Here is a 9318-nt window from a genome sequence, read left to right on the forward strand (position 1 = left end):
TGGTGATCGTACGTGTGTCAGAGTAGATCTGTGCTCCATGGGGTTTTCAACGTCTGTGACCTTTTGGCAGTAGATCCCAGGAGTTTCTTCTGAGGCACCTATGGGTGGATTCAAACCTCCAACTTTAACCAAGCACTTAACCGTTTGCACTACCCAGGGAGGGACTCCATAGAGAGAAAATAAGGGAGTGGGAACTCCATAGCATAAAGTACCTTACACCTGAAGTGCATATAAATAAGACTGGAAGGACCTATTCCAAAATGTAAAGTTGTTAACCTTGCCTTATGGGATTACCAGTGATAGCTATTATGTTATTTTTGCCTATAAAATATGAATTTTCTACAGTAAATATGCATTACTTTTGAAAAGAGGGGGCAAAATCTTCTTTAAATGTCTTCCACTTCTTACACTGCAGCACATTTTCTATGAGCTTTTTCAATCCTCACACAACAATCCTATGAGGCAGGGAAGTCCATGTCACCTTCCTCAGTTTACAGATAAAACTGAAGCCTCAAGTTTACAACATCATTCTGTGGTAGATTACAGTCATCTCAAGGGAACTGATGTCATAGGCAACCCCCGCCCCCCCCCCTTTTGATGCTTCTCTCCCACCTGGCTGGTACAGCCACCCCTCTATCCCGAAGCCTCTCACACCCTTTCCATGCCACGTAGTCTACCCAAGGTTACTTCTCGTTGTTTAATCAAGACCTACTTGACCAGAGAAACTAGAACCCTTTATTCTGAGACTCCAGGATCTATGCCCAAATACGAAACAACCATCAGGAAAGCCTACTTTCTCCCTGCTTATGGCCTCTTAAGAGAGGAATCTTATTCAGAGACTAAATGAGGTTAACTAGTTTGCCTAAGACTGCACAGCTAGCAAGGGGCATAGCTGTCCTGCAAGCCTGGCATTCTAACTCTGGAGACCTCACACTTAACCACTAGATTATACTCCCTCAGTAGAACAGTCAAGGTTCATTCAGAACGATATGGAAGCAGAACTGAGTCAGAGCACTGAGACTGAGAAGATGCCAGCATGGGTGGTTGCATACAAGAGAAGTAATCAAACACATTTAAGGACAATGGGAGCCAGGTTTCTCCCTGTTGAAAAAGGGAGGTACAAATATGGAAAAAGGAAAGACTAGAACAACTCACGTAATGTTGGATTGTAATTGTAGATATTGGTGTGAACTCATAGTTTCCAAAATAACATATAGATACAGATACATATATATATCCCTACCGACCGAGACAGCCTATAGCCAAAGACACCGCCGTAGCACAGACCACTTCTAATGTCCAACTCTACGTTTCTAAATACCATTCTCAACTAAAAGGAACTAGGACTTCTTGGAGAAATGGCTGATTCCAGGCTGGAGCGGAGAAAGTACAATATGACTTGGAATTTCTTATGGCAAGAAATAAAAAAAGTTCTCTAAGGATAACAGGAAGTGTCAAAATGTCACAGGAGTCAACTTGAAAAGATTCTTACTGGCCAAAGTTGGGCCAGCTTCAGCATCAAAATAAATAATGGATTATTCCCCATTTAATAAAATAGGTATCCATGAATCCATATTGATTATATTGATATAAATAAGAAGGGAAATCTCTACATTATAGTAGAATGCCAACTAATAAGTGTAGAAGAAATGGTAGCATTATACAATTATTTATCAACCACCTTAATAATAATTGGTCAGGTAAGAAGCAACTGTGGATATAAAAATTAATGGATAAAATTTTAATGAGGAACCAGATATCTGCACAGTCTCAAACAAGCTCCTCACAAAATCCTTTTAACATCTTAATACGTATAAAAACTAATTAACACTTATTAATATCTACCCACAAACATTGGTCGCTAACCAGAAGGTTGGTAGTTCCAACCCACCCAGCTGCTCTGCTGGGGAAAAGACCTGGTAATCTGCTCCCGTAAAGATTACAGCCTAAGATTACTGTCTAGAAAACCCTATGGGGCAGTTCTACTTTGTCACATGGGGTCACTATGAGTTGAAAGTCGACTCAAGGGCAGCTAACAACAACACAGTAACAAGGGAGAGAGAGATAAGGAAAATATGGTAGAAGGTTAACAATGATCTGGGGGAGCGTATACAGGACTTTTCTATTCTTTAAACTAAAACTTTCCATAAGTTTAAAATGATTTCAAAGTAAAAGTTACCCAAAGGAAGCATGTCATGCAATTCAACATCAACTCTTGGCAAAAGTAACTAATATACGTCACGGGAAAGAGAGAGAGATTATTTGAACCATTTTTTTTGTGTTTATGTACATATACAAGGATTTTGTTGCTATCTTAAAAATTGAGATCATACTGCACAAATTGTCCTGCAATTTGCTTATTCCACTTAAAAATGTATCCTAGAGAACTGTCCATGTCAGTAGAGATAAATCTATCTGACTTTTAATTGCTGCATAAAATTATCTTCCTCTGATATTCCATCATTAGAAGATACTTGTTTCTACCTGATATACTTCAATACAGTTTTTTTTTTTTACTTTTATTACAAAATAAGATCATGTACTTCAAATTACCATGTGAACTAGTATACCTAATAATCATGTTGTAGGAGGAAAAAAATTCCTCAGACTTGGGTTACCCAAATATTCAAAAGTGATGATAAATTTGATGTAAGGCTGTGCCCATGGACAAAATCATAAAGACCCTTCAATGGGGCTTGAATTTTCCATATGCCCCCTCCCTAGCAGTGCCACTGGCAAATTTTAAGGAGTCTTCTCATCTTTATTTCTTTCTAGCAATCTACTCACTCTTAAAACTCGGTTTTATTTTAATTTAGAGGTCTCTTTATAGGCCTACTTAAGAATGGGCATTGAAATTTTCTTCCCTTATCCTACACCTGTGAATGTTTTACACACAGCATGGACAGGAAAAATAACTCAGGCATATACATAAACAGCAAGAACAGAATCAGAGGAAACAACTATGTCTGCTGTGCTTATCACTAGAAAAACAACTCTCCCTTGACATCTATTTTTTCCCTCGTTGCCGTCAAGTCAATTCTGACTCATGGCGGCCCCATGTGTTACAGAGTAGAACTGCTCCATTGGGTTTTCTTGGCTGTAATCTTTATGGCAGCAGACTGCCAAGCCTTTCTTCCACTTGACAACTATACAGGATACAATTTTCAAATGTGTAAAACATATTTGACAAGTCAGGAATAGCAAGGTTTCTACATATATACCACTATTCTGTAATTAGAAGTGGGAGAGGCCATCGATAAAATAATAGAATCTTCCCAAAGCAAGATGGGCCTGGGTCCAAGATACACATGGTTTCCTCATTGATTCTGAGCCGACATCAAGGACAACAGCAAGGGAAGTTGCGTTCAACAAGCATTTACCATCTTGGACGTTTCTCTTCTAAACCAAAAGCCAAAGCAGTTGAAATCAAGTGGCCTCCGGACTCATGGTGATTCCATGTGCGTCAAAGTAGAGCTGTCCTTGGGTCTTCGACTGTTGATTTTTCTGAAGTAGATTGCCAGATCTTTTTTTTTGAGGTACCTCCGAGTGGACTGGAAACTCAAAACTTTCGGTTAGCAGCAGAGCTCATTAACCATCTGAACCACCGAGGGATACCTTTCTTGTGAAACTGACCCCCAAATCTCCTAGAAATTACTGGAAATACCCAGGTGCTATTTACATGCATGGAAACCCTGATGGTATAGTAGTTAAGTGCTATGCCTGCTAACCAAGAGGTCAGCAGTTCGAATCTGCCAGATGCTCCTTGGAAACTCTATGGGGCAGTTCTATTCTGTCCTATAGGGTCGCTATGAGTCAGAATCGACTCAGTGGCAGTGGGTTTGGTATTTACATGCATAGGTAAAAAGTAAGCTTGTGTATGGTTCTTCTTTGTGAGGCTTTTGGTTTTGTCTGGTGGGTCCAGTGAAGCTAAGAGAAAGGCTCTCAGGAGTCCTTCCTCCACATTTTCACTTCCTTGAAGTGCCACCAACATCAAAGATCCTCAGAATGAAAAGGTTACAAGCAGCACAATCACAACCATCCTTTCACTTATGCCATACGGGATGGTGACTTTAAAAATATTAAATAATTGGTTCATCATCACCCCTACAGCTGACAAAACCTTCCACTTGAGTCAACTGCAATGATCAGTAAAAGCCCTCAAATGGCCTTTTGTTTTTTCAATATGGTATTTCCTCATGAAGGCCTAGGTTTAAAATTAAGGCTTGCGCAACAGGCTTTTAACAAAAGCACATCCATAGATAGGCATTGATTTTTCCAGGCACTATACTATCGCAAAATCATTATATTTCCCCCTCATTCCAGAGGAGAGAAGTATAACTTAGGGTGTGTTCCAGTAAGTCTAAGTTTGATGAAAATAATTGATACTATGAAAACAAGAAAATCAATACTTATATTTTCTAACATTTGAAACAAGCAACTCTTCAAAATAGAACAAGAGTATCACATTATAGCCTATTATCTTTGTTTTTTCCCCTTGTGCCTAACCTAAAAAGGAAGATAGTTGGCAAAATTACTGATGGGTAAACTAGCTCAAATAAAGCACAACTCACAAAGCAGTTCGTTTTAAATGACTGAGTTTCAAGAATGTTAATAGGCATTCTATAGACATATGCTGATGAGTAAATCTCCCAGGTGTTTCCAGACAACTGGTATATGTGGCGGCAATAAAAATATCCACAAACACATTCATATTTTTTTATTGTTGGACAAGATGGTTGACCTAAATTCTCTGGTGTTTCCCATGATGCAATAGCATTGTGGAGATGTGCAGAATTAAAGGATGCTGTTAGCAGAAACCCTGAGGCACCCCAAATAAAAGACATAGCCCGTCACTAAACACAGGCACTATTCCAGAACACATTATATTCAGTATTTATTGGATTCCAATCACATTAGGTAATTTCTCTACATCCCCTTAAAACCTCAAAGACCCAAAGTACAAACCTGCCTGCTTCCCAAAGGTGACTTCAAAGTACTAGTTTCCAAATCATAGACTCTGTCACCCCTGAATTTTTCCCAGCCTACAAATTAGCATGCAATCCAGAAGTCAGGTGATCTGAATGCATTTCCTGGCCTCCGAGGGCAAGTCACTCTGCCTTAGCTTCCTTATCTGTAAAATGGGCCAATTCTTGTCAGCCTTCAAGTAGAATGCTGTGAAAATAAATGAAATCCTTAAAAGTGCCATTCAGATTCAACTAATATCTATTAAGGTGTCCACTCTGTAGTAGGCACTCTGTTACATATTTTACTTATATTTCCATTTAATCCTCACAACAACTTTGTTACGTAGGTATTATTAGCTCTGTTCTAACATGAAAAACCTAGGGCCAGAAAAGTTGAACAACTCTTCTCAGATAGCACAAGTACTCATAGGCAAACCAATGATTAAAATTCTAATTCAGGGCTCTTTCCACCCTACTATTTCTACATTTATCTTTGTATATTCAATACACTGTATTACAATAATATAATTTTTCAATAGAACTGAAACTTTTGAGAATCATCAATAAATTGCATTAGAGCAAGCAAAGGTCATGTGCAAAGCCTGAGTCTGAACCAGGCTTTGGAGCACTTTCAGTCCAGAGCCAAGATGTGGTGACACTATGAACTTTCTAGGGAAGCAAAAAATACATACATATTGCAGCAAAATTATAGAGATGATAAAAAGATAAGTAGTTGCCAGAGACTGAGGGAGAGAGAGAACTAGGCGAAGCACAGGACACGTTGTAAGGGCAGTGAGCCTATTCTACCTGATACCATAATGGTGGATACACAACATTATGTGTTTGTCAAAACCCAAAGAAGGGCACAACACAAAGACCGAACCTTGAGGTAAGCTATGGACTTCAGTGAAAAATGTCAATACTGATTCGTCAATTATAACAAATGTGCCGCACTAACGCAAGATTTTAGTCATAGAAACAATGTATAGCAGGGAAAAGGAATATATGGGAACTCTCTGCACAATTTCTCTGTAAATCTAAAACTGCTTGAATAAATAAAGTGCATTTGAAGCTGACAACTAATAGGTTCTTGACCTACAGACTAGCAAATTCAAGTCAGCCAGACTCGGCGTTGAAGAACAGAAGGGTTTATTCACTTTGCGAACTTAAACGCTGCCGGAATCACACTCACTAAGGATGTCAGTTCCCTGAATTAAGGCAGATTTGCTCCTTATATAGGGAGTGACATACATATTCATGAACAGTGAGGGGAGGATCTTCAGTCCTGGATGTGCCGGCAGTCCGCATAATTTTGTGAATGAGTTTTTACGCACAGCTCTAAAAATGCTGCACACAGCCCCCCAAAAATGGCGAGGGCTGGTTACTCCCACCCCAGAAAACTCATAAAGCGGGTAAATTTGGAGTTGGTGCGCCTGCGCCTCGGCATCCTGCCAGGTGACGAGGGGAAACCTTGTGAATCAACCAATCACCGTGAGGTGTTGTGAAAGTTGTAACAAAAATGTAACAAGAGTAGACTTTTCTGAAAAACAACTATTATGGGATGGTCAATAACCCTCTGCCCACTTCATATTAAATACACACACACACACACACATCTGGGAAGGAGGAAATTCTTAATCCGTATCTAAAGGAACAAGAAACCTGTTAATTTAGGATTGAGGAAGAATAGAGATACTAAGAAGCAACTACGCTTCTTAGTGGAAGATTTAGAACTAAGGGGAACACCCAAGTTCCTGTGATACACACACATTCCTAGATAATCTAATAGGTGAACAAGTTTACTACCTGCTAGAAACTGCACAGCCCAGGATCCCTTAGAATGTGTTTATAGCTGCTCCGTCACTGGGGAGCCGGCATTTGATCTGTTTTCTCCAAAATAGGTCTTGAAAAATTCAAAAGGAAAAAAGGCAAGGGCGCTTTAAGCAACGTCTCCTTCAGGTGACTGTGAACAGTGCAGCCATAGGCGATACCTGACGGTTGCAAAGCCTGAGCAGGATAGACTTAGTCTGACGAAAAATAAACCTCAAGGGTGGGGCCGGGACCTTAGGAAGTGCAGAAAGGAGAAGCAGCCGCTCCTTTCGCTTCTTGGCTATCACAGCCCAAAGAGGAAACTGCACAGCTGAAACACCTGCTTGGGGAAGGAAGACACACTGAACACATTTCCTCAATGGATATTAAGATTTATCCTGCTCTGTGCTCCGGTAAAGGAGCCCAGTTGGTGCAAAGGTCAAGCATTCAGCTGCTAACCAACAGGGCAGTCAAACCCACCCAGCAGCTCCGTGGGAGGAAGTCCTGAAGATCTGCTCTTGTAGGGATTACAGCCTAGACAAACCTATGCGGGAGTTCTACTCTGTCACATGGGTCTCTAGGAGTCAAAATCGACTCCACGGTTCCCAACAACGACAATATGCTCCGGTAAGGCAAGTGGCCCAAAGAAAATAATTGTGCTCCTTTGAGTCCTAGTTTTCTGAGGCCTGGCAAATTCCAGGCCTCTGGTTGCCTTTCAACTCCCAGAAGTCTACAGGAGAGGGGAGATTTTATAAGAGAAGGTCTGAAGTCCACTGAGTTTCTGTTAATGGTGGTGGAATAACTTGGAAAAAGATAACGATAATGGTTGCACAACATGATGAATGTAATCAATGTTACTGAATTACACATGTAAAAATTGTTGAATTGACTAATGTTTTGTTACATATATTTTTACCACAATTTTTAAAAAAGGCCATGAGTATGAAGAAAAAAAAAAAAAAATGAAGGCCTAAAGTCAAACTCATTGATAACAACTAGATTGGAGTTACTGCACAATTACAGGTCCATGATCTCTCATCCACGATTCCAAAATCCAAAAAGCTTTGAAAAATTAAGTTATTTTTCTTTGGTAACTCATTTGACGAGAAGTAATGATAAAGAACAATGATAAATCTCTGAAACAACTCACAACAGGAATGAACCAGGAGGGCATCATGCTGAGTGAAATCACAAATGCTCTGTAAACACTCACCTAAAGCATAAATAAAATGTTCAAAAATAAAAATAAACTTTATCTGGACTCACAGTAGGCTGTTTACAGGGTGCTGTCCAAGCAACAAAGAATGTTACACAGTAATGTATATACCATATTACTGTTCTAAAAATCTGAAAAATTATGTATTCCAAGACTATCTAGCTCCAAGGATCTTGGTAATGGATTGTGGACTCATATGTCTTTATGTGTTCTTTCATTTCCTCTTTTAAGTCTGGGTTAATTAATCTCTTACACAGTATAGCCAGCCAATCCACAGTATCTTAATAAGCAGATATATTTTCACAAAAAACGCTTGACTTGCCAGATTGCATACATAGTCTTGTGAGGTCAAACATCCTAACCTCGGAAGAGTCAAATTGCAAAGGCTGAGCTTGCTACACCAAGGCACCACCGCCCCTTGGAGGCAGCCGTCAGAATTTTATGTATAATACCCAGGACCAGTCCAGTCACCAAGTAGATTATGACTCATGGTGACCTCCTTGTGCAGAGTAGAACTGCTCCAAAGGGTTTTCAAAGCTATGACCTTTTGGAAGCAGATCGCCAGGCCCGTTTCCAAGGCACTGGGTAGGTTCAAACCACCAAACTTTCATTTATTTAGTAGTCGAGCACTTAACCTTTGTACCACCCAGGGACTCCTGGAGTACCCAATACAGTGATTCTCAAACTTGGCTTCACATTGAAATCATCTGAGAAGCATTGAAAAAAAGTTCTGACACCTGGGACTCCCCACCACCACCACCCAGGTCAGAAGTAATTGACGTGCAGTACAGCATGGGCTTCAGGACTTTTTAATGTTCCCCAGGTGCTTCTAATGTGGAGCCAAGGTTGAAAACCACTGGGCCAACAGGCAGAAGCCCACCTATAAGATGTGTGGCTTAGAACTGATCTATTTCACTAGCAATAGCCTAACCACATTTAAAATTTGAATTTAAAGGTCTCAATCCACTGGTGAGCTCTGAAAATTCAGCCCCAGGTGTGCTTAGACAATCCCAAGGTCCCCAAATTTTTGCCAGTGAAGAACATACCAAACTCCCCCAAAAAAGAAAAAAAAAAAAAAAACTATTAATATGTAGCAATATGGCTACTCAGTCCCTTTTCTATAGACCTTTGTTTTGTGTTACCAGAATAGAAAAAGTATTTTTCGAGGAATAAAAACTTGATCTAAATACGTTTCTAATTTTCATCGCGTGTTGCTACTACAAGATTTAGATCTCCACACTAAAAGCGGAAGGAGGGGGGGAAAAAACAAACTAAAATCAATAACATAGAAACCAATGAAAAAATTTTAAACTCAGAATGAGAACACAT

Source organism: Loxodonta africana, chromosome 4, assembly GCF_030014295.1.
Source record: "Loxodonta africana isolate mLoxAfr1 chromosome 4, mLoxAfr1.hap2, whole genome shotgun sequence".
In the NCBI taxonomy this organism is placed as follows: domain Eukaryota; kingdom Metazoa; phylum Chordata; class Mammalia; order Proboscidea; family Elephantidae; genus Loxodonta; species Loxodonta africana.